Source organism: Bubalus kerabau, chromosome 15 (assembly GCF_029407905.1).
Source record: "Bubalus kerabau isolate K-KA32 ecotype Philippines breed swamp buffalo chromosome 15, PCC_UOA_SB_1v2, whole genome shotgun sequence".
Taxonomy (NCBI): Eukaryota; Metazoa; Chordata; class Mammalia; order Artiodactyla; family Bovidae; genus Bubalus; species Bubalus kerabau.
Window position 1 is genome coordinate 40,597,341 of NC_073638.1, and position 24,442 is coordinate 40,621,782.

Genomic DNA, 24,442 nt, shown 5'->3' on the forward strand with positions numbered 1-24,442 from the left:
GTGGGCATCTATGGGCTTGTCTAAGGCACCTACCTCCACATGTTAGATGAAAGCTTTGCTTCTGTCATTCAGCACAGTACCCCTCTGCGTGGCAGCTGAACACCAAGCCCTAAGGAGCGTAGGTCACCATGCTCCTTGCCAGCCCAGACAGCACCCTATTTACAGTCCTTTCTGACTCCCTTCTCCACCTACTTCAAGTTGACTCATTCCCCATTCTCTCAAGGTTTAGCTCTCACCTGACAGTTAATTGGAGATAAACTAATCAACATAATATCTTTCCCAGTTAAATTCTATATTTTTAACAAAGGCCCTTTGGAGACAAGGGCTGAAGACAAAGGTGGGAATTTTAGGCCCCAGAACTCTGGGGGCAGGAGTTCTGATAAGGGAAGATGTTGCACCAAACCACTGTGCAAGCCAGTGCTACCAGGGTGCTAAATTGTTTCAGTCGTGTCTGACTCTTTGCTAGCCTGTTAGACTGGAGCCTGCCGGGCTCCTCTGTCCATGGGATTCTCCAGGCAAGAATACTGGAGTGGGTCACCTCGCCCTCCTCCAAGGGATCTTCCCTACCCAAAGATTGAACACTTATCTCTTGTGTCTCCTGCACTGGCAGACAGGATCTTTACCACTAGTGCCACCTAGGAAGCCCCAATCCAAAGCACAAGAGACCTGCTAGAAAGGGGAGGTGCAGCTTGGTGCTGCAAAAGGGAAGGCCAGATCCAAGTATGTTGCCCAAGCCTGGTCACAGACTCACAGCCTGACAGAAATGGAGGACGGAGAACAGATTCTGACCTGGCTAGGTGACTTTGAGCCAGGAACCACACGTTCTGGCCTCCACTCAGTATCAGGAAACCTTGATACTTCCCTGGCAGTTCAATGGTTAAGACTCCATGATTCCACTGAAGGGGGTGTGGTTTCCCTCCCTGGTTGGGGAACTAAGATCCCACATGCTGCAAAGTACAGCAAAAAAAATCAATTAAACAAAAATACAAGAAGCCTCTGAGCCTCAGTTTCCCCATGGGTTAAAAAAAAAAAAAACCAAGGTGGCAGGAGTGAGAACTAGGTGATCTCAGAGGTCCCTTCCAATCTGACATCTCAAGTTTCTGTGACTCATAGTGTCTACTCGTCCTCCCTCCTGAGAGGTCAGTATCATTTGAAACTACCTGCTTTCACTCCCCCCTTACCTTGAGCCCCACCTGAGTCCAAAGGGAAAGCTAAGGCTAAAGATCTCCCAGCCAATCAGCAGGCAGCAGTCAGCAGGCAGGCCCCTCTCAGCGTAGGGAGAAGGAAGGGGCAGAAGTGGGGGAAGATGCTGGTTTCTATGGACATACAAATGCTACTCTCTTATTCCATTTGTCCCAACCCAGAAAGACAGTCAGCTGATTGCTTTTGCTCCCTGACCTACCTTTTTAAGAGATTACCACTGCCTGCCAAATGTAAGTGCTGCCCTAAAATCAGGACATATAAGGTCTCTCTGTTTGGATCTGAAGGGTTTCAAATGGGTAGAGTGAGCACGATGAAGAACGAAACTTGGAGGCAATCTAGGCCGTGGTGTGCAGACCTGCCAATTAAAGTTCTTTAAAAATAGCCTCTTTCTTCTCTTATGCTGAAGATAAAGATGAAGTTTCAGCAATAAACAGACATCTGCTGGAGCTTCTGAAGAAGATTAGAGCATGAACACCCCCAGAGAACAGCCATAAACAGCCCAGAGCTTTCTCCAGGCACCTGCAGCCTCCTGCTCACCAACAGTAGGGGAGAGGTGAGGGGATGAAAGGACAGAGGAAAAGGGGGTGTTCAGAGGCTGGGGTGGACACAGCAGGAAGAGGTGGTGGGGGAGAGCCCAACTTGGCAGAAAATGGAGAACTGGCTGCCATCTGCAGGGAAATAAAAGCTCAGGGATCCACCAAGAAAATTTCCAGGAAGTCATCCAGAGGATTCCATGCCAGTGTCATTCATTCTGAAAATGGGTCACTCATTACAAGTGGAAAAAAACTGACAGTTCTGAGTGCCTACCTAAGTGGGGCACTTCACAAATATTTTATTTCTACATCAATTCCCTGACTTCAGTGTGATTACCTCCTTTTTTTTTTTTTTTAACAGACTAAAACACTAGGGTTCGTTGATGCCCAAGGCCACATGGCTTCGATTCAAACCCAGGTCTGTCTTAGCATATTTGTTTGTCTTTGCCTCCGTCACCCGCACCCAGAAAGTGCCCCTGAGCGTCTAAGTGACCAGACTCTCTGCACCCACAAATCCAACCCAAGGAGGGTCCTAAATGGGAGAGGTGACAGAGTAGGGTAGAAGGGCAGGAGTCAAGCCATGCCTGGCTAATTCAGATAACTGCTGAGTCTCAGCAGCCCCGCGGGTCCTTTGGTTTTCCAGCCTGGTGGCTTCCCAGCCTGAGAGAGGAATGAAGAGGGAAACAGGCACAAATATATGCCTAGACTATCTGGAAGGAGCCACGGGAGACTAGGGACAGTAGTGCCGCTGAGGAAGAGAACTGAGGACTGGGGGACTGCTTTTCATTGAATTCTCTTTGTACTGAGTGAATATGTTACCACGCACCCATGTATGTGTGGAGTGAATAGCCTCATCTATGTGGGGGGTGGTGAATGTCATGTATCCAGGTATGTGGGGGGGAGGCTGGGTGAGCATCACTATCTATGCACGTGTGTGTGGAGGTGAGTAGCATCACTTGTGTGGTATGTGTGTGTGTGTATACATGGGGTGGGGGAGGGTGAGTACCGTCATCCATGCACGTGGTAGGAGAAGGATGAGTCTTTTTTTTTTGGCCGCATCATGCAGTTTGTGGGCTCTTAGTTCTCCCACCAGGGATTGAACCTGGGCCCTTGGCAATGAAAGTGCATAGTCCTAACCTCTAGACCACCAGGGAATTCCCATGGGTGAGTCATTTTTAAGAGAGCCCAAGATGTCAGGTACTAGGTAACAGACACGCCCAAGCTGGAGATAGTGACCTGGACCAAGCAGGAAGTCCTGGGTCCCCTGGTCGCAGCAAGCCTGGAATCCAGAAGAAGCTTCTTATCTCCCTCACAATAGTAACTTGCTGCAAGCCCAGGCAGATGGCCAGAAGCTCTCTGAGCATGAACCCCTTGGTCTCCAAGGCTGCAACCAGTTGCATGAGCCCCCCATGACATCCCTTTAGGAAACAGATTGACTGTATCCTCTTCTCGAGGGTCTGGAGAGAGGCTTCCCTGACTCCCCTGCTTAATCCTCTATTCTGTCCCTTTCTTCCACTATCGGATTTCTCACCCCTCCAAGCAGAGAGCTCCTGACTGTTATCATCTTTGTATTCCACTGTGCAAAAGCCCAGCCGTCCTGACATGCAGAGTCATCAGCGCCCCAACTTTACAGCAGCCGTGAACTCCACAGGCCGCACCTCAACCCCCCATGCTGCTCCCCTGCGATGAAGCTGTCCAACAGAAGGGTTCAGCAGCTCTACCAGGCCCCCAGCAGCTTTCCTTGGTGATCAGAACGTCCGAGCGACTTTGGCACTTCTTCATCCTCCCCTACACTTCATTCTCCTGGCCCTGGCACAAGTTAAACCCTGAGATCCTGCAACTCTTCACCATATACAGTCAGTTCTCAGATCAGTAGCCAAAGCCAACCATTCAAAGTCACCAGAGCCAAGAAGTAGTTTCCGCATCTTAACACATTGATACTACGGTGCAGGACGAGATGTTCTTAGACTCCCCCCCTGTCTCTGGGCTGGTTGGGTTTCTGCACTGGGCGTGTCAGGAGCTCCAGCCTGCAAACGTTCCATTAAACCTGCTGTTGCAGCAGCTCAGGGATCAGGGGCCGCCAGCCGACTCTTTGCTATCCTACCTTGTTGCCTTTAGAAAGGACATCGGCACTAGACATCCTCCACTGCATGGGAAAGGGAAAACCTGAGCCCCAAACCAGCAGGAAACAAGTCCCTGCCTTGATCTCTGTATTCCCCAAAGAGAAAGCAGACCGAGCCTTGGAAGGAATACAAGAGCAGCAAGGTCTCTGGATACCTCCAAGAAAAGGGGGGTTCAGGTGGGGAGGGACAGGGAGATTGCTCTGACTCTCAGGGGAGAGAAACACCAGCACAAGTACAGAGCACACTAAAGTCCCAACCCTACAAACACCTCACCATCCACACACACACACACACACACACACACACACACCTCACTCCCAGCCACCAGGGAGACACACAGGTTTTCCTAGGATAAACTGTAGTAATATTTAGAGCAATTGCATTTAAGAAACGATACAATACCTAGTACCAGACTTCCCCAGTGGCTCAGTGGTAAAGAATCCACCTGCAATGTAGGAGATGTGGGTTCGATCCCTGGGTTGGGAAGAACCCCTGGAAAAGGAAATGGCTACCAACTTCAGTATTCTTGCCCGGGAAACCCCTGGACAGAGGAGCCTGGCAGGCTAGAGTCCATGGGGTCTCAAAAGAGTCAAGACACAACTCAGTGACTAAACAACAACCAACATACCTGGTATTCACAAACGGCTCTTCCTCTGGGACACAGGGATGGACATTTTCTTAACAGCTGGCAGAGAAGGGAAGCATCTCAAAAATCACACTCCACTGTGACCCAGCCCTAAGATGAAGGTTTGTTTGTGACTAGAAGGCCCATGTCCCCGTCACCCCCACTAACTCTGAGTTCAGAGACCAGATGATCAGGGCTTGAGAAGGAGGAGCCTTATCAGTGCAGAGCAGCTATGCTTTCTACCTAGGAGGAGGTGGCAGGGAGAAAAACAGAAAATGGTGGAGGGAGGGGTCAGGGCCCCCCGAAGTGAGGTGAGTGGGGCATCTGGCCATCAGGCACTTTCCCAAGGGGACGAGACAGGCCGTCTGAGCCTGAAGCTTTGCCCTGCCTTTTTCTTAACCCACTATGTTATTCTGTCCTCTTTTGATATCTCCAACTCCCTGAATAAAAAAAATCACAATCAAGAGCCTACCATGAGAACGATTTCATTCTGAGGAAACCAGAATGAAATTCTCATGAAAGAAAGTGAGGTGGTACAATGAGAAAGAGGGTCAGGCTGCATGGATTCCACAGTGTCCTGTCTCCAAAGCTCCAGCTTTCTTAGGTATGAGAATTCCCTGGTGGTTGGCCCTTTCACTGTACAGGTCTGGGTTCCATCTCTGGTCCGGGAGCTAAGATCCTGCAAACTACTCGGTGAGGCCAAACATTAAAAAATGTAAATAAAAACACAGATATATTCTTTAAAATAATGTCAAAAAATAAAATAGGCAAATATCAAAATCCCAATGGGTATAGGAACCTATCCACACATAAAACTGGACAGAGTGCATGTATAACCTTGTTTACCTACACAACTCAGTTGAAGGAAGTTCTCTTTTTTAAGAGGAAAAATATCCCCAAATATTTTGATTTTCCATTAGAACAATGAAACATTTTTATTATAAAAATTTTAGAAAAATGCTGAGAAATATAATATACAGGAAAAAATTAACTCTATCTCCACCACACAGAGAGAAAAACAACATTCTCTTATACTTAATGGCTAGTGGAAAAGCCTGTTTATGTTGAGGAGGAGGAGGAAAAGAAAAAGGCCTCCTCATTTAGGGGCTATTTGCAGAGAAGGGTCTTTGCTGGGTGGGTCAGAAGATGGCTATCAGAGAGCCCAGCACCTTGGAGAGATCTGACAAGGAATCCAGGTGTGAAGCTTGTTATCTGGGGGAGGGAACACACCTCGTCCTTCTCACTGAGCCTCTGGTCTCCTTCATTAGGACGCCTACAAAGGTGCCGATGGTGATACTATCTCTTCACCATAAATTCAGACCAGACACTGAAAGGTTATAAGTGTATGTTTTCTGTCACAGTCTGTCAGTTGCAGATGGATAATGATTTGAGAAGAGCCCACACCTTGCCCAGGTATGAGGCCAGATAGAGAAGGCTCCCGAAGGCACAAGGCAAGAATCTTAAACTGCCCAGAGAGAGGTGGACAGCATTCTCTGGGCAGCCCAAGGCCAAATGCTGGACTCCTAATGTGGTAATGCCTGTGGCTGCATAAGTCAGTATTCAGAGCTTGGGCAGAAATGACCTCAGTCCCTGTCAGCCCCACGTGTGATTTGGGGAGGCCAGTTGCTGATCAGGGCACCTCGGCAGCTGCCTGGGCTCCCCACACAGCAAACCATAGTGCCAGAGAGCACGGCAAATAGTTCTCCTATTGTTTTAGGATGTTTACAGGCTGACGCTTACAGAGGAAATATCCACACTCTAGCAAGTCATCTTTTTTTAAAAAAAAAAAAAACCTCTTAGCTAAACACATGCACGGGCCGTCACACAAACCCACCACAGGATCCATTCATTCAATATGCATTCCCTGAGTGGCTGCAACATCACTGGGCAGATGCTCACCACGCCCCTGCCCCATCCCAGGGACAGCACTGGGGATCCAACAGAGCACAAAAGCAGACTCGAGCATCAAAGGGTTCGCTGTCCAGTGGGAGATTTAAAAACGGAGGGTAACGGAAAACGGCTGGATAAAAGCAGAAGTGCCACAGAGGGGGTGGTGCTCCAGACTAAAGTAGGCGTAAAAGGACTAACAACCAAATGTACCACACAGACTTTGTTTGGATCGTGATTTAACAAACTCATGAGGAAGGTCACTTCATCTGAATATATACAGATGAGACCAAAGAGTTACTGTTGATTCTGCTACATGCAATAATAGTGATGTGGTCATGAAAGAACCTTCTTTTTAAAATAGATAGGGAAGAAAAAAAGAGAAAGAGAGAGATGAAGCCAGCCTGGCATGATCTTGGTTGCTGAAGCTGGATAATGAGTATTTGGGGCTCATTATACTATTCTATTTTTGTGCTTGAAAATATTAATGATTGGTGGGGGGAGGGGGGGTAGGGACTGCACTGCGCAGTTTGTGGGGTCTTAGTTTTCTGACCAGGGATAGAACCCAGGCCCTTGCAGTGAAGTGCCCAGTCCTAACCACTGGACCTCCATAAATATGCCATGTTTATGAGCATTTTAAATGCCATTTCATAGTGGGGTGGAAAGAAATGTTCACAAATAATTACAACATAAGCTGGGGAATCATAAGCACAACAGAGGGCTGTACACACCAAGCCTCCAAAGTTCAGAGAATGGCCACAGTTTTTTCCTGTTTCTCTCAGTGTTGAATTCACCATGCAGACCTCATTCATGCAGATGGAGAACAGAATCCTAGTTTGGTCACTCACTAGGCTTATAATTGGAGGTAAGTCCCTGAACCTCAGTTTCCTAATCTGTAAAATGGGAATAACCTTACCTACTTCTTCAGAGGGCTACCGTGAGGATCAAATGATTATAAGGAATGAAAAATCCCAGCATGATATACAGTGTTCCCTTTTCTGGTTCTTTAAACAACAGAGACTCTCTAGCCCTGGAAAAGCCTCAAAGATTGACAATGTTCAACCCAAATCTTTTTGCACTTAACCCCACTCCTCTTGGCAGAGACAAGGTTCTCCCCCAGGAAGGCAGGACCTCAGTAGTAGGGAGTGAAAGGAACAGGGCCCATGACTGGGAGGCACACCCAGATGGGTGTGGACGTGGGTGGAGAAAAGAGACACATCCCAATCACAGGCAGAGAGGGATTACTCAGTGCTCCTGTGCTTCTTAAAGTTCCTGGGAATAGGCTTCCAATGACCAAACCACAATCAGCCTTAGTCCATAAGCTGATTTATACTAAGGTGTAACTAATTGGTAATCACAATTTTCTTTCAGAAGAGTAGGATGAGCAGAACGCCAGTCCTGGGCCTGAAGAAGGAAAGAGGCAGTGATTTCATTTTTTATAAACATAAACTCCAACTGTGGATCTCAGTCACCTTACAATCACAGCTAATGTACTTCACCATCTGCCCTCCCTCCTAAAACAAAACAAAACAAAACAAAATAAAACTAGAATCAGCCCTAAAGTAGAGATTATTGCAAATAACAGTCCTTCTAAATCATTGCAGAAGTCAACTCTCAGAGGTAGGTTCAAGTCAACAGCGGCAGAGGCAGCCTTCCCCCTCAAATACCACCCAGACTCCAACAATCACCCCCTCCCGCTCACAGCATGACCAACACCTGCCATCATCCTTGAAGGACAGGGTGGGCAAGACGTCTGCAGGTTGAACAATTTGGCTAACTTGGGTCAGTTCAAGTGCTCTGCTTTAAAAAAAAAAAAGAGACAAAAACACCCAGGGGCCGTCCCTGGCAGTCCAGTGATTAAGACTCCACCTTCGAAGGCAGGGTGTGCGGGTCTGATCTCTGGTCGGGGGGCTAAGATCCCACATGCCTTGTGGCCCAAAAAACTAAAACAAAACAAAAGCAGTATTGTAACAAATTCAATAATGACTTTAAAAATGGTCCACATCAAAATAAATAAATAAATAAGAAGCACCCTCAGGATCTTTGGACAGAATCTTTTCAGAGGCCAGGAGCCTACAACACTCACTCTTCACAGCCATGGGTCAGCAGGAAGAGCACTGAGCCTGAGCTCTGGCAGTCTGTTTCAAATCCTGGCTATGCCACTTTCTATGTGACCTTGGGCACTTACCCTACCTGAGTCTGTTTCCCCATCTCTAAAATGAGGAGGGCAAACCTCTCAGAGGTTTTTAATTACTGTGAAATTGGCCACAAAAGTACCACAAGCCAAGACTTAAGTGCCTAGCTCGCTCAGTAGGCACTTAATAAAACCATCTTCTCTCTATCTGAAGGCCAGTTCTTACTGCAATAAGAGCTTCCACAGCATCATGTGTGGCTGCCCTGGAGACCTGAGCCCCCCTTGGGCCCCCTTCCCCTGGGAAAGGGACAGGAACAGACCTGGCCTGGAGACCCAGGGGACCCTGGTCTCAGAGCACCCAGGCAAGCAAACATCTCAGGGCCAACCAGCTGCTGACTTCTTCTCCCACCAGGCCGCCCAGAAGGGAACTGGTTGGGACTTCATCCTTCAGGGACACCACCCAAGACTGTAGTGAGCAGGCGAGACTGACAGAAAGAGGTCCCCACACTGCTTAAGGTCCCATTAGGGCCCGATGTGCCTCCAAATAAAAGCTCTTTGGCTTCAGAATAAACAATGTGGAAGGAGACGCACGTTTACTCTGGTTTCAACACGCCTCCTCCCCATCCAGCAAAGCCCGTTCCCAGTTCTGCCGAAAGGCTGGCCTAGGATAAATTAACCCCACCTGCCCCGGCCTGGAAGTCAAGTTAACGGGCACTTTTACCCGGGGCCGGTCCGCAAGGGCGGGTGCTCCGGTGCCTGGGGGGTGTGCGTGCTGCTGGGGGAACGAGGTTCAGAAAAAGACAGCTCCACAGCCCCTCGGGCCACCGTCCCAGACCCAATCCTACCCCGCAGGCGGCCAGGCCACCGACATTTGGCCCAACTTAACTTCCTGTTGTTAAGGGAGGGGAACCCTGCTAGGGTGTGGGGTGCGCCCAGCGAAACGCCGGGAAAGAACGTGACAGGCTAGGTGCCCAAATCGTGGGAAGATAAGTTTGGGGATGATCTGCCCCGGTGGCAGGCGGTACTGCTGGCGCGTCGCTCCCACTCCATGTCGACGTTTGGGTATTTTCTAGGCTTAGAATGGAAGAATTTGGGTGTTGTGGGGCGGAGTAAGAGGTAGTCCGTGGTACTGCGTTCTAATGGATTCAGAGAGCTATCGAGGTACACCGGCCTCCCTGGGCAGCGCCACCTGCTCTCTGGGCGCCTCGAGGGGAGGGTCTGAGGCGGGAGATGCTGCCGCCGCACCTGACCCTCCCCGGCGCCAGCTAGGGCGCAGAGTCCAGGCTCGGCTACCAAGGTCCCCGCCCGCTCTTCCTGGAACCCCACTCTCCCCTTCCCTCCCGTTCCCCCCACCTCCTTACCGAGAGCGGCGCCGGCCGCCGAACCCCGAGTCCAGCCTCTATTCTCGCCCAGGGCCGCGGGCGCAGTGGTCGGGACCCGGAGGCCGCCTGCCGAACTGTGAGCGAGCTAGGCGTCCCCGCGCAGGCTTAGCCCGGCGAGCGCCTGCGGTTCTGCGCCTTGCGGCCGACAGGACCGGGAGACGCCCCCATCTGCGGCGAGACCAATGACAGGGCCACCGGCGGCGCAGCCCCGCCCCTAGGTGCCCGCCCGTAGCCAATGGCGGCGCGGCGCGGAGCCCACCCCCACCCCTGCTCTCCACCCGCCCCGCCCCTGGGGGGCCAGCTGTCACCGCGGCAGCCGCGGGCGCACGTGGGCTGTAGCCCGGCCCTAGAGTAGGGAGCAGCCCGGCGCTCCCACCGAGATCAGTGCAATTCTGAGACCAGCAGAGGGCCGATGGGGACAAGGCGTGGTGGTGCTGCTAGATGAAAACCCTGGTACGGGTATCCAAATGTCAAGAAAGAGGCAAGGGCTGGGCTTCACGCTCCTTGGCCTAAGAAGCTGGAAAGCAACCCTCGGTGTCCCCTTTTGGACTTGGGGGAACGGCATACCAGTTCTAGTACCGGCCGTGGCCCTTCCTTCTTGCTTTGCTTCTTGACCACTCTGGGCTTCAGCAAACCCCTGCTAGCGGATAGGCCCTTCCCCTCACCTGGACTGGCCTTAGAATAAAACTGGTGGAAAGAGGCGGTGGTGCATATCACCTGTTCAGTTCAGTCGCTCAGTCATGTCCAACTCTTTGCGACCCCATGGACTGCATTGCACCAGGCCTCCCTGTCCAACACTGACTCCCGGAGTTAACTCAAACTCATGTCCATTGAGTCGGTGATGCCACCCAACCATCTCATCCTCTGTCGTCCCCTTCTCCTCCTGCCTTCAATCTTTCCCAGCATCAGTGTCTTTTCCAATGAGTCAGTTCCTTGCATCAGGTGGCCAAAGTATTGGAGTTTCAGCTTCAACATCAGTCCTTCCAATGAATATTCAGGGCTGATTTCCTTTAGGATGGATTGGTTGGTTCTCCTTGCAGTCCAAGGGACTCTCAAGAGTCTTCTCCAACACCACAGTTCAAAAGCATCAATTCTTTGGCACTCAGCTTTCTTTATAGTCCAACTCTCACATCCATACGTGACTACTGGAAAAACCATAGCTTTGATTAGACAGACCTTTGTCAGCAAAGTAATGTCTCTGCTTTTTAATATGCTGTCTAGGTTAGTCATAGCTTTTCTTTTTTTTTTTTAATTTTATTTTATTTTTTAAACTTTACATAATTGTATTATAGCTTTTCTTCCACGGAGCAAATATCTTTTAATTTCATGGCTGCAGTCACCATCTACAGTGATTTTGGAGCCCCCCAAAATAAAATTTGTCACTGTTTCCATTGTTTCCCCATCCATTTGACATGAGGTGATGAGACCAGATGCCATGATCTTAGTTTTCTAAATGTTGAGTTTTAAGCCAACTTTTTCACTCTCCTCTTTCACTTTCATCAAGAAACTCTTTAGTTCTTCTTCGCTTTCTGCCATAAGGGTAGTGTCATCTGCATATCTGAGATTATTGATATTTCTCCCAGCAATCTTGATTCCAGCTTATACTTCATCCAGCCCAGCATTTTGCATGATGTACTCTGCATATAAGTTAAATAAGCAGGGTGACAATATACAGCCTTGATGTACTCCTTTCCTGATTTGGAACCAGTCTGTTTTTCTATGTCCAGTTCTAACTGTTGCTTCTTGACCTGCATACAGATTTCTCAGGAGGCAGGTCAAGTGGTCTGGTACTCCCATTTCCAAAGTGTGGAAAAATTTTCCATACTTTGTTGTGATGCACACAGTCAAAGGCTTTGGCATAGTCAATAAAACAGAAATAGATGTTTTCTGGAACTCTCTTGCTTTTTCGATAATCCAACAGATGTTGGCAATTTGATCTCTGGTTCCTCTACCTTTTCTAAATCCAGCTTAAACATCTGGAAGTTCATGGTTCATGTATTGCTGAAGCCTGGCTTGGAGAATTTTGAGCATTCCTTTGCTAGCATGTGAGATGAGTGCAATCATGTGGTAGTTTGAACATTTTTTGGCATTGCCCCTCTTTGGGATTGGAATGAAAACTGACCCTTTCCAGTCCTGTGGCCACTGCTGAGTTTTCCAAATGTGCTGGCATATTGAGTGCAGCACTTTCACAGCATCATCTTTCAGGATTTGAAATAGCTCAACTGGAATTCCATCACCTCCACTAGCTTTGTTCATAATGATGCATCCTAAGGCCCACTTGACTTCACAGTCCAGGATGTCTGGCTCTAGGTGAGTGATCACACCATCGTGATTATCTGGGTCGTGAAGATCTTTTTTGTACAGTTCTTCTGTGTAGTCTTGCCACCTCTTCTTAATATCTTCTGCTTCTGTTAGGTCCATACCATTTCTGTCCTTTATTGAGCCCATCTTTGCATGAAATGTTCCTTTGGTATCTCTAATTTTCTTGAAGAGATCTCTAGTTTTTCCCATTCTATTGTTTTCCTCTATATCCTTGCATTGATTACTGAGGAAGGCTTTCTTATCTCTCCTTGCTATTCTTTGGAACCCTGCATTCAAATGGGTATATCTTTTCTTTTCTCCTTTGCCTTTAGCTTCTCTTCTTTTATCAGCTTTTTGTAAGGCTTCCTCAGACAACTACTTTTGCATTCCAGTCTCCTATAATGAAAAGGACATCTTTTTTGGGGAGTTGTTTCTAGAATGTTTTGTAGGTCTTCATAGAACCGTTCAACTTCAGCTTCTTCGGCATTACTGGTTGGGGCATAGACTTCAATAACTATGATATTGAATGATTTGGCTTGAAAAAGAACAGAGATCATTCTGTCATTTTTGAGACTGCATCCAAGTACTGCATTTCAGACTCTTTTGTTGACTGTGAGGGATACTCCATTTCTTCTAAGGGATTCTTGCCCACAGTAGTAGATATAATGGTCATCTGAGTTAAATTCACTCGTTCCAGTCCATTTTAGTTCGCTGATTCCTCAAATGTCGAGGATGTTTAGTCTTGCCATCTCCTGTTTGACCACTTCCAACTTACCTTGATTCATGGACCTGACATTCCAGGTTCCTATGCAATTTTCACCTGTTACTTTAGTCAAATCACGCAAGCACCCTCTTGTCTGTCAAATGGCTACCTTAATCTCTGCTCTGCCCACCCTCCCTGGTCGCCCCCAGCTCCAGAGAGCACCATTCACAGAAAAAACTGTGAACAGTGAGAGGGGTGTGACGCTGCTTTGTGAACTGTGAATATGGCGAACACCTTGGGCAGACTGCCCTGGTAGCAGTGATAATGAAACAGGCATCCCCCCTGCAGGAGGTATGTCTTACCTCTGGGGCCTAAGCGCCTGTCATGGGCTTGGCCCAATATAAACGTTCTTGGGACAGAGCTGACCCAGGGGTAGGAGAACCGGCAGGCTTGGGCAGTAAGAAAACAGTATCGTGTCTCCAGGCTGCTGGAATTTCCACAGCATCAGACCACCCTCTGAAGAGACTGTGTTCCCTTGCCAGGCAAGTTTAAACAGAGCAGTTTGTCCCTATCAAACCTGGGGTTTATTTTTTCCCATGCCCCTTACCATGTGACCCTATTTGAGGCCTTTAGGGTTTTCCCCGGGATTGTCCTACTTGGTTGTTCACTTAGCATCTTCAGAGTTCAATCCACTTCCTGCAGATGAACTTTCAGCAAAAGCCGTCCCTGCTCAGTTTGCAAGACTCAGTCAGCATTGATTCTCAGAGGGGCAGCTCTCCACTCGGATGCAACTCTGCCTGTGATGCCAGTTGATGAAGTGTCTTCTACACACATTATCTCATTTAATTCTGACAGTGGCTCTGCACGGTGTGCATTTTTATCATCATCCCCTTTTGCAGATTTGAAAACTCAAAGAAGTAAAGTAGCTTATCAAGGTCACATGCTTAATAAGTTTCAGAGCCTAGGTTTGATTCTGGATTCAAGAAACTGCATGCCTAATCACTGTGAACTGGGGTCTCTGCAGTCCTGCCCGTGCTTCTAGAGCACTGGACAGGCCAGGTCTATCCCTGAAGAAACTCCTCTGGGGCCTGACCAGCCCCAGTCCATCCACCATTCTGGTGAGCTCAGGCCTGGGCACTGTCAGGGACAGGAGATGAGATCAACATGGCCCTGCCTTATTTACAGAGTGACTGATGGAGGAAACGGCATTACCTCTGCCCCCAGCCCAGATCCTCACTAGACACAAGCTTCTTGCTTCTGGTCTGGGCTTGAGACACCCATGCTAGGGATGGAGATGGAGACAGAGTCATTCATTCATTTCATTGATGCTACTGTGAGCTGAATATGATTCTTGCATTCATGTAACTTATTCAGCTGATAAATAATCAGAAGTACACGGTGCTAGGGGGGCTGTGTTATCACTTTTATTTTTTATGATTCCTATCACCTTATCTATGGCATGTGTTCTCCAAATAAACAAATTTAACCCTACTGCAGGAACAACTGTGTGCCCACCACAGTGAGATAGCATGGCTAAACAGAGAAATTCTATTAGCTCAAAAGCTCAAACTTATCAATGTGTTCCTAGGACCTCTGCCTCCTCTTCCAACCCTATTCCCAAACTTTTTGACTTGGGGGCCTCAGATAAGAAAGGCCCCTGTTAGGTGAGTCTGAGGGCTGAAGAGTGAGCTTTTCCTTGGATGTAGGGCAAGCTGGGAGCTGAAGAAGGCTGATTGCAGGGAGATAAGCATTGAGACTTCTTGAATCAGTGGTCAGAGCCTCTTGCTACATCCAAGCCACCCTTGCTGGCCAGCTCCCTAGGAGGTGGAGAGGAATGGAGACAGAAGATCACAGTTGTCCTTTCTCTGGACAAAGTGGTAGCCTGGACTCTGTTGGGAGTTTATACAACTAAGATCGTCAAAGAAAAGATCTTACAATGTTAGAGTGAACTTCAAGGAAATATTATATAAGACCCTCACTGTACAGATTGAAGAAATTTACACATTAATCAGGAAGGGATGGTACCATGAGAGTCACAGAGTACAAAAGTGGGTTCCAGTAGGTTCTAATGCCCCTACTTCACTCTGAGCATGCCAGGCAAACTCAACCTCTTTGGGCCATGGCTTAGTGTTCTATATTTAATGATAATCTCTCCCCAGCCCACTCTTCTGGGATGGCGAATGTGCGCTTGTGAAGGTTGTCTGGGAGATGCAGATGGCCACATTAGCATCAGAGGAAGGGAGAAAAGGAAGGCCCAGATTCATTCCTAAAAATATCTGCATCTCAGACTGGAAGCAGTGGGTCTCAACACCACTGCGCATGCCTTCTCCTGAAAGAACTCCAGCTGGTGATCTTCACCCTCAGCAGTTATCCACCTGATGGTGTCCCAGGGTGGGGCTGGGGCAGGAGGCAGGGAGGGGGGATCAGGCCTAGCTTCTTATTTTCAGCCAAACAGTTGGCTTGAAGAAAGGTCAGAGTTGAACTAAGTGGATTCCCAATGCAGAGATTTCCTGCAGAGGAGCCTAAGTGTGTCTCACAGCGTTTCAATGTTAGGGAAAAGAATCACCACCTGAGCCTCCTCCTCCAAATAAGAAAGGGTCTGTTCCCTCAGACCCCTTCCTCATACACAGATGTTCCAGGAAGGGATAAAACTGGTCAGTGAGTGTGGTCTCACACACTTCCTCCCCAAACCACTATCAAAGGACTTCAGTCTTTTAGAAAGAGATGTGCGCTTAGTCGCTCAGTTTAGTCTGACTCTTGGACCAATAGACTGTTGCCTGCCAGGCTCCTCCGTCCATGGGATTCTCCAGGCAAGAATACGTAGAAAGAGGAGGAAGGCTGATATCTACACAGAGTCGGATGACCTTGTTAGATGATGAGAAAAGGCTGACTGGTGCCTATCCTTGGGAGGTATCTTTGGAGAAGGGTTTTCTAAGCCAGGAAGTGGAAACATTTTTACCTCTCTCAAACAGACTCAGGACTGTGTGAGAAGCAGGAATCACTCGGGCTTTGTTCCAGTCCCTTATCATCCTGATGGCTGCAGAATGCACTGTTTCTCACAGATAAGATATATAAAAGTTTTCAAGGTCACTAGGAACTCATCAGGCCTTCCACACACGCAGTGCATTTTCCAGACGGTTTGGAGAAGAGATGGCACCTGTCAAAATCAATAATGCCCTCAGAGCCACCGCAGCACTTTGGGGAATGTGTGCATTTGGCAGCAAGGATGGGAAGATCAGCGCTGGAGAGATGAGGCCACAGGAGGAGGTGATGATCGAAGAACCAGAGCAAACAGAGCGGTTATGCGGAGGAGAGGGGGGGAGACACAGGATCTCGAAAGTAGTCTGACCAGCTCCAAACAGCCTGGGGAGATGGTAGAGGCTGAGTCACAGGTAGATACATACATACTCAAAGCCACCTGTGAAATCCAAGGGTACAGTTCTGGCCCCTGGAGACACATGAGACTAAACAATACCACCAAACCAACTGCACCCTGGTGGCAGGCTGGGCCCAACTGCTGCCCTGGCAGAGTCCTGTTTATGCAAACCTGAAGCCCACTCTAGAACACACTGCTCTCATTCAACAAAGCTCCGCAGACCACGACAGGGTAGCTGGTTAGGGGCAAGGATGGGGATACTCTCTTTTGTTCTAGCCCATGGAGGGCACTCAGTCAAGTTTTTCTGTGTATCCATCCAACATATATCCACCCCACAAATAGGTACAATGCAGTTATTCTAAGAGACATCATAGTCAAGTAGTTAGTTGCACAAACCGTGAAGTCAAGATGCCTGAGTTTGAATCCGAACTCTGCCACTTATTAACTAGGTGACCTTGGGTAAGATCTTAACCTCTCTGTACAGCAGGTTCCTCACCTATAATAGGGGAATAGTTATAGGATAGCATAGTTAGAGGGAGATGCGTGCTTAGAACACATGTACATAGTAAATGACATATATGAGTTTTGATTAAAGTAACTTGGGGGCTGGTATCAGTAAGCAAGTAGAGAACTGAAGTCTCTAAGAGACACCATTATGAGCAACTCCAAGTCAGGGACATGGCCCCTCCCAGTGCTACACTTGTGTATCTTCAGCCACATTTTAAGGTGGATAATTATCATCCACACCTTAGAGATGAAAAAAATGCAACCTTGGAGAAGGAAGCCACTCTCCCAAAGTCTCCCAGGAGCTGGTATATGACAGGGTGAATCTAACTGACTCCCTACTCCTGGTTACAAGACTGGACAGAGCACCTAGGCCCAACCAGCCATGTAGGCTCAGTGGTGACAGGTCCAACAGACATGCATATGGTCCAAGCAGATTTCTTTTTCAGGATCAGTGTATAGGTAGCACAAGAGAAGCTCTCTCTCCCTGGAAGTCAGGGCTACCAGTAGCTGTGTCCCACATGTGATGGAAGAGATCTGACTACAATAGGAGTGTAGGAGACTCCTCTGACTGAAGAAGTAAAGTTCCAGCTATCCTTTGCAATTCTCTTGACTCTGCCCTCCCTTGTGTTGGTTTTGTCTTTAGGCTGATTTTTTCTCTCTGTAGCCAGTACCAGAAAAGCTTCAATGCCAGAAGCTACCTGATACCAAAAGCCATTTCTGACCCAGCATTCCAAGCAGAAATCCTGAGATCCACTCTGAGTGGACTGAGTCACATGCCTCCTTGAACCCATACCATAACCAGAGGTCTGGAATGTGCTGATTGGCTGTGCCAGTCAGGACCCCTGCCTGGAGCTGGGGTAGGCTCAGCTTCCCCTGAGACACTCAGGCTGCATGGGACGGACAGGGACACCTGAACGAAAGCTGAGATGGTTAGGAAGGGAGGAGAAGGGATAGATGGTTATATGCTGGGTGGGTATAGCAGATGCTGCTGGTTTTCATATCCACAAATGGCTTTCTATTGCAAGCACCTGTGACTCCATACCTGTGGGTTTCCTCTGGCCTCTGCAGCGAGCTCAGCCAATGCATAGGGCAGGCCAGAGTACTGGAGATTTAACACCTCCAGTAGTAGCCTTCAAACAAGAGTGGGCAAGAGTTGGTGGATACATACCCAAAATGTCTCAGCCTCAAGTGGGATGTCTTGGAGGTATGTGCTCTATCTGTCTCTGTCCCAGAGATCTCCAGAAGGGCAGAGCCCAGGTGCCCACAGCAATGATTGCTCATTAACATGTTCTATATTGGTTCCCTCTTATCACCTCCTCAGCTCTTTCCTGATGCTTTCCAGACTGACTTCCCAAATAAACTGCTTGAACTCAGATTCTCTTCTCAGGGTCTGCTTCTGGGGGAACCTATTCTAAACTATAGAGTCATCTAACCCCGACCTACAACTCCTTGAGATGAGCAACAGTGAGTTTATCAATGCTGTACCTTCCGCGTGTGTAGCTGAAACAGCACCCCATACCTGGAAGGTGTCAGTAAATGTTTGTTGAAAGAATAAAAGAGGAAGCTATTCAAAAGCACAAGGTGTTTGTCCCACCCACCGCTGCTTCTCCAGTGGGTCTGGATCTTTGCCATAGACTTTGGCCGATATGTATGCTCAGAAGGAATTTGTGCTTTTCACCTCTGAGCAATATCCTTGTACGTCATCCTGACCTCCTCTTCTATCATTCACTCCTCACTCTGACCCCACCTACATACCACCTCACATGAAGGTTTTCTCTAAGTTCCATGCATTTTGTAGCAGATAAGTACATTTTAATTAAAATTAAATTCCTGCCCAACTGCTCTTCTATTCAAATCCTTCTCCTAGATGCAGCTTAGACGGCAAGAAACTACCCAGGGCAGCCCAGCCTCTGATGGGTTCAGAGAGCTGGTTCTTCCCCTTGTCCAGATGTGTGGGGTCTGCAGGGCTGAAACCCCCAAACAAAAAGGCCCAGTTCAGTTTCACAGGTCAAATTCTGGTGGAAAGTGCTCAGGCCCCGACAACCTGGGTTCCAGTAGACTTTCAACAGGTGATGGAGATAATACGCCTTATTTGGTTAGCAGAGTGTAGATTAAATCAGGTGACAAACATACACGAAGGTGTATTGTTGGCTCTAAATGTTAGTTGTTTTCCCTCCTATTTGTAAGTGTGATTATTTTATATTGTAGCAACTTACGAAGCTAGAACTGGGTTTCCCAGAACTCCCTTGGGGCCACCAGGCTGTCAAAGGAGGCTGTTGTCAGTGTTCCATTTGCTCTGTTTTATTTTTGTTGTTTGTTTGTTTCACATCCGTTTTGTCTTCTCACCTGCCAACCCTGCTGGCCCACACAACTTCAGGCCCCTAGTAGACATCGAGGCAACAGCATTCCCAGACCTCTTCACCAGCTGCCTTGGCTGTGTGAACTTCTCTCTCGATAATCATCCCTTATCCCATATCCCAGTGTGGCCCTGCTTCCCCGATCAAGCCCTAACTGATACACTAGGTAAATGAGACTGCCACTCCTCATGGGCCTACAGTGGGCCTGTCATCACCTTACACATCTTCACATCATCCGTACAAGATTACTTCTGAGAATCATGGACTGAGATTATTAGCCCACTTTTATACTTGGTGTAATAGGGTGTTTCAGAGAAGCAGAACCAATAAGAGATTCAGTTCAATTCAGTTCAGTTCAGTCGCTCAGTCGTGTCCAGCTCTTTGTGACCCCATGAATCGCAGCACGCCAGGCCTCCCTGTCCATCACCAACCCCCAGAGTTCACTCAGACTCACGTCCATCGAGTCAGTGATGCCATCCAGCCATCTCATCCTCTGTCGTCTCCTTCTCCTCCTGCCCCCAATCCCTCCCAGCATCAGAGTCTTTTCCAGTGAGTCAATATAGGTAAAGATACAGATAGATTTATTACAAGAAATTCGCTCATTTGGTTATGGAGACTGAGAAGTCCACAGTCTGCCATCAGTAAGTTGGAGACCCTAGAAAACAGGTGTTGTGGTTTCATACCAAGTCTGGAGGCCTGAGAACCAGGGGAGCCAATGGTGTGAGTCCCAGTCCAAGGGCAGGAAAAAAAACTAATGTTCCAGCTCAACAGGCTAAGAGAGTGATTTCTCCCTTCTTCTCTCTTTTTGTTCCATCCAGGCCTTCAAAGGATGTGGGTGATGCCCACCCACACCAGGGAAGGCCACATGTTTCTCTCAGTCTACTGATTCAAATGCTGATCTCATCCAGAAACATGCTCACAGACACACCTAGAAATAATGTTTAACTAGATATCTGAGTACCCTGTGACCTAGTCAAGTTGACACATTAAATTAACCATCACCCTTGGAGAAGCCAAAGATCAAGAAGGTTAAATACCATATCCTAGTATCTGGCAGAACTAGGATTTAAACCCTGGTGTGTCCAGTTCCTGAGACTAAGCTTGGATCACTTGGTCACTCTGAAATTTATCAGAAGCACAAATCTCATTAATTATAAAAGTACTACAAATGTGGTATATTCTTATTAGGAATAGGAAGGGAATTCCTTCCCAGTCCAGTGGTTAGGACTCAGCACTTTCACTAGGGTGGCCCAGATTCATCTCCTGATCGGACAACTAAGATCCTGAAAGCCACATGGTGTGACTAAAAGAAAAAAGAGGAAAGACTCTTAGGCATGTTAATTTAAAATGTTTAACCTGCCAAAGACATGGCAAAAAATTAAAAAGGGACAGACATACCCTCAAAGATGTAAAACACTGTCAGGAGGGCGTTAAGTTGACCTGCTAGTCATGGGGCAACTTGCTCTTTAGGCAAACTGGTTTAGGTCTTGTCTCTTCTGAAGGGGTCTGAGCCCTCTCTGCACAGCCATCTCAGCAAAGAAACTTGACTTTTGACCCAAAGAAATACAATCGTCGTTTCTCTGCACAGTTTACCACTCAGCACCCTCCCACTGGCCAACAAGCCCTGACAGTCCAACTGGGAGAAAATCAAAGAAGTGATTGAGTGAGGGCTGCTCTGGGTTTATGCCCGAGAGTCACAGGATCTCAGGACAAAGCAGGAAGGCATGGCCACAGCGGCCTTCTAAGAATGCCTGGGAGGCCAGCCCTCGAGGTTTTCTATTCCCCAGAGGACTGAGGAAAGCATCTCAGAATAAAGCTGTGGCTGCCCCGTGGACAGACAGAGCAAAGCAGCTTTGCGGGGTGTCGTTCACTCCGGGCAGAGGAGGAGCAGAGGGACCTGGAAGTGGGGCAGATGGAGGCCCTGAAACACGGCCCAGCTGGATCCTGACCCTCCCCATCCTGGCCACAGGGTTTCAGCCCGGCTGTTCCCTCTCCTGCTTTCCACCCACTGATGACCATCACTCCCTTCCAGACTGCGCTCTGGGTCACCCCCTTGAGAAGTCTTCCTTATTGCCTTGGAGTTCATGCTCCTTCCACAGCCTGCAGACTCGCCTGTGTCCCTGTGAAGTTTCGCATCTTCTCTAGTTGTTTCCACAACATCTCCTTCAGAGAAGTGCTGTACTTATAAAAACCTTTTTCTTCCTTATGTTAAAAATAGGATTTATCTTTTTTAAATAAAAATCATGCCCAATCAAAAAGAATAATATAAGAAACTATATAGTCTCATCACTCAGAGATTTAGACCATCAATACTTTGAATATGGATCTATTATATTATCTATATATATATATATAGGTATGAAATTATGTAGCTATAGAGGCAGTATGAGAGAGGGTTTAAGAATTTGGGCTTTATAGTTAAATCAGCTGGAATTAGAATCTCAAATCTAGTTGTGTGATCTTGGATAAATTAATCATCTCTCTGAACCTCGGTTTTTTTCTTGTGTAAAATGGGAATAATCAAGTAGTTATAAAGTTGTATTAATTTTTATTTTTATTTCTTTGTGGCTGTGTTACATGGCTTACCAGATCTTAGTTCCCTAACTGAACCCACACCCTTGTCAGTGAAAGCAGAGTTCCCACCACTCGACTACCAGGAAATTCCCCAAAGTTAAATTAATTTTGTTGTTAGGATTAAAGAAAATGATCCACATAAAACCCACCAAGCAAGGTATATAAAATCACTGTGTGCGTGTGTTAGGGGGATGGGATGTTTAAAGTACACATAACAAAAAAGTCACCATTTCAAAGTGTAAAATTCAGTGGTGTTTAGTAAATTTACAGTGTTACACAACTAGCATCACTATCTAGTTCCAGATCATTCCTATCGCCTCGAAAGGAAACCCCACATCCTTTAAGGCATCCCTCTCCGTTACCCTTTCTCCCACCCCTGGTGACCACTTATCTGCTTTCAGTCTCTATGGAAAATCACTTTTGCTTCAGCTCTTCCCTCTTTTTTTTTTTCCTGACAACTTGGTCACACCTCTTTTATCAAACTGGGCAAATCAAACTTAGGGAAAGTAAACAAACAAAACCAAACAAAAATAAAACTACAAAACAGGCTGAGCCAGTCAGCAGTTTCCACCTGACTCCAGCAACCTGTTCAGGCCCCAGTCAGTCAGTGGAAAGCAGTTCCGGGCTTTTATTTGAGCTAGGAGGAAATCAAACATCTTCCTTGCACTGGACATGAAGAAACAAGGCAGAGACCAGAACTGCTGCGGCTTGCAACCAAGGGGAGCCTGCGAATGGAGCCGAGAAAGAGGAAAACCTCACTCTGGTGACATCTTTAAGACTGAATCAAATCCTTCTCAAAACCATATACCCTTTGTTTCTCCTTTTTTTTTTTTTTTTCAAAAATTGAGGTATAATTGATGTATAACATACCAGTTTCAGTTGTACAAGATAACAATTGGATATTTGTATGTTGCGACATGATTACCTCCTTAACATCTGTCACTCTACATAGTTACCAAAAAGATGTTTTTCTTATGATAAAACTTTTCAAGATCTACTCTCAAATATGTAATATGGTATTATTAACTATAGTTACCATGCTACACGTGACATCTTAATGACTCATTTATAACTAGAAGTTTTTGCTTTTGTCCCCTTTTTTTAAATTGTACCCTAATACATTAAGCCCCATGTCCCTCCTTTTCTTTCCATTATTTTTCCTTAAGATAATTTCAGTTAGGTTTTGTGCTACTTGCAAACCAGCTTATGACCCGTTAGGCCAATATTTCCTAAATTTTGCTGAACATTAGCTTTTAAAACTCCCAGTGCCAATTAGATCATAAAGGCTAGGGGTGGGAGCCAGGCATCAGTCATTTTTAGAGATCTCAGGTGATTTCAGTGCAGAGTAAAGCATGGAAACCATTTTAAGTAAAGCAAGCTGCTTCTTCTTTGATTCCCCAGCTCCCCACCTTCCGACTTACCGGGGCTCTTCATGCCGCCATATTTCTGGCCTGCCTCCTTCTTTGGGCTCTGAGCATCTAAATGGTAGATTTATGTATTTTACCCCTTCTGCCGGCACATGGTAGGCCCTCAGTGAGTGTTAAATAATGAACAAATGAATAAATAAGTGGGACAGGTTCATGCCATCTTGTGATCTGAGCCTGGCCACAATGCTTGCCCTTGGTTCATGCCATTTTCTTAAGTATTTTTTTTCCTTCAAGCCACCTTGTACTGAGTACAAAGTGTAAAAAAGTTTAGGTTCTGGAGCCAGGGTGCCTTTGCCCAAATCCTGGTTCCATGGGATCCAGTGTAAGTATTCAACCACTCTGGGCCTGCTTTCCTCATCTATCAAATGTAAATAACGGTAGCACTTACACCACAGTGATATGGCCAGCAGATCAAGATTAACACCTGTAAATACTTAGAACATTGGTAGCACACAGCGAGCACACAGTGTCAGACTCTATCTTCGTTCTTTCATTTATTCCTACACAGAGAACTGAGTCTCTCCAGGCCAGAAGAATCACAGAGGGTGGATGTGGAGCACTTCAAACCTGTATGCACTGTGGAGGTGGTTTTGCTTTGCATGTAGGCTGTTAACGTAGGTGAATTTTGTTCAGGTGGCTGGAAGTTTATGTTGGGGTGGAGAGCCAATTACCTCGTGGTGGCAGAACAAAGGACTTGTAAAGTTCTCACTACTGCTGGGCTTGCCCTGCCCACAATGCCAAAGGCACACAATCAGGTGTTTTCAGAGTCACTTGAATAGAGCCTGTTCTTTGGACCCAGGCCAGGTAAAGGGATATTGTCTTGTATTATTCATCTTGGGGAATTTAGCCTATTTTAAAGGAACTCTTTTTCTGCCTAAGGGAATGAGAAAGTACTTCCTCATGAAGAACACAGATTTATAAGGAAACTGATTACAATGGAACTTTACCTGTCTAGGCTTTGTCTTTAGGAACTTATGTGTGGGACTTCCCTGGTGGTCCAGTGGCTAAGACTGCACATTTCCAATGCAAGGGGCCTGGGTTTGGTCCCTGGTCAGGGAACTAGGCCCCACAGGATGCAACTATGATTTTGCATGCCACAACTGAAAATCCTGCATGCTACAATGAAGACTGGAGATCCCGTGTGTTGCAACTATCAGCTGGCACAGCCAAATAAACAAATAATTAAAAAAAAAAAAAAAACCTACATGCTTCTTAATTTGTTAGCAGAGTGGTTGCAGGGCTCTTTGCTGTAAGCTTCCAGCTAAGGATATCCTTGAAAACATCACTCCTCCTCTCCTACTCTCAGCCTT

At 47.1% G+C, this 24,442-nt stretch overlaps 1 protein-coding gene across 6 annotated transcripts in view; it reads right to left on the reverse strand.

The window, feature by feature from the left end:
- The window catches only part of MICAL2 (microtubule associated monooxygenase, calponin and LIM domain containing 2), a 244,115-nt gene extending 234,047 nt beyond the window's left edge, over positions 1–10,068 (reverse strand). For 3 of the 6 annotated variants that reach the window (XM_055548617.1, XM_055548616.1, XM_055548618.1), the window contains exon 1: positions 9,867–10,064. The gene's annotated coding sequence lies outside the window, so the exon portion shown is untranslated. Of the gene's footprint in view, positions 1–9,866 lie in introns of all 6 variants that reach the window. The other 3 variants (XM_055548615.1, XM_055548614.1, XM_055548613.1) reach the window with 2 other exon arrangements.
- Between the last annotated feature and the right edge of the window lie 14,374 nt (positions 10,069–24,442).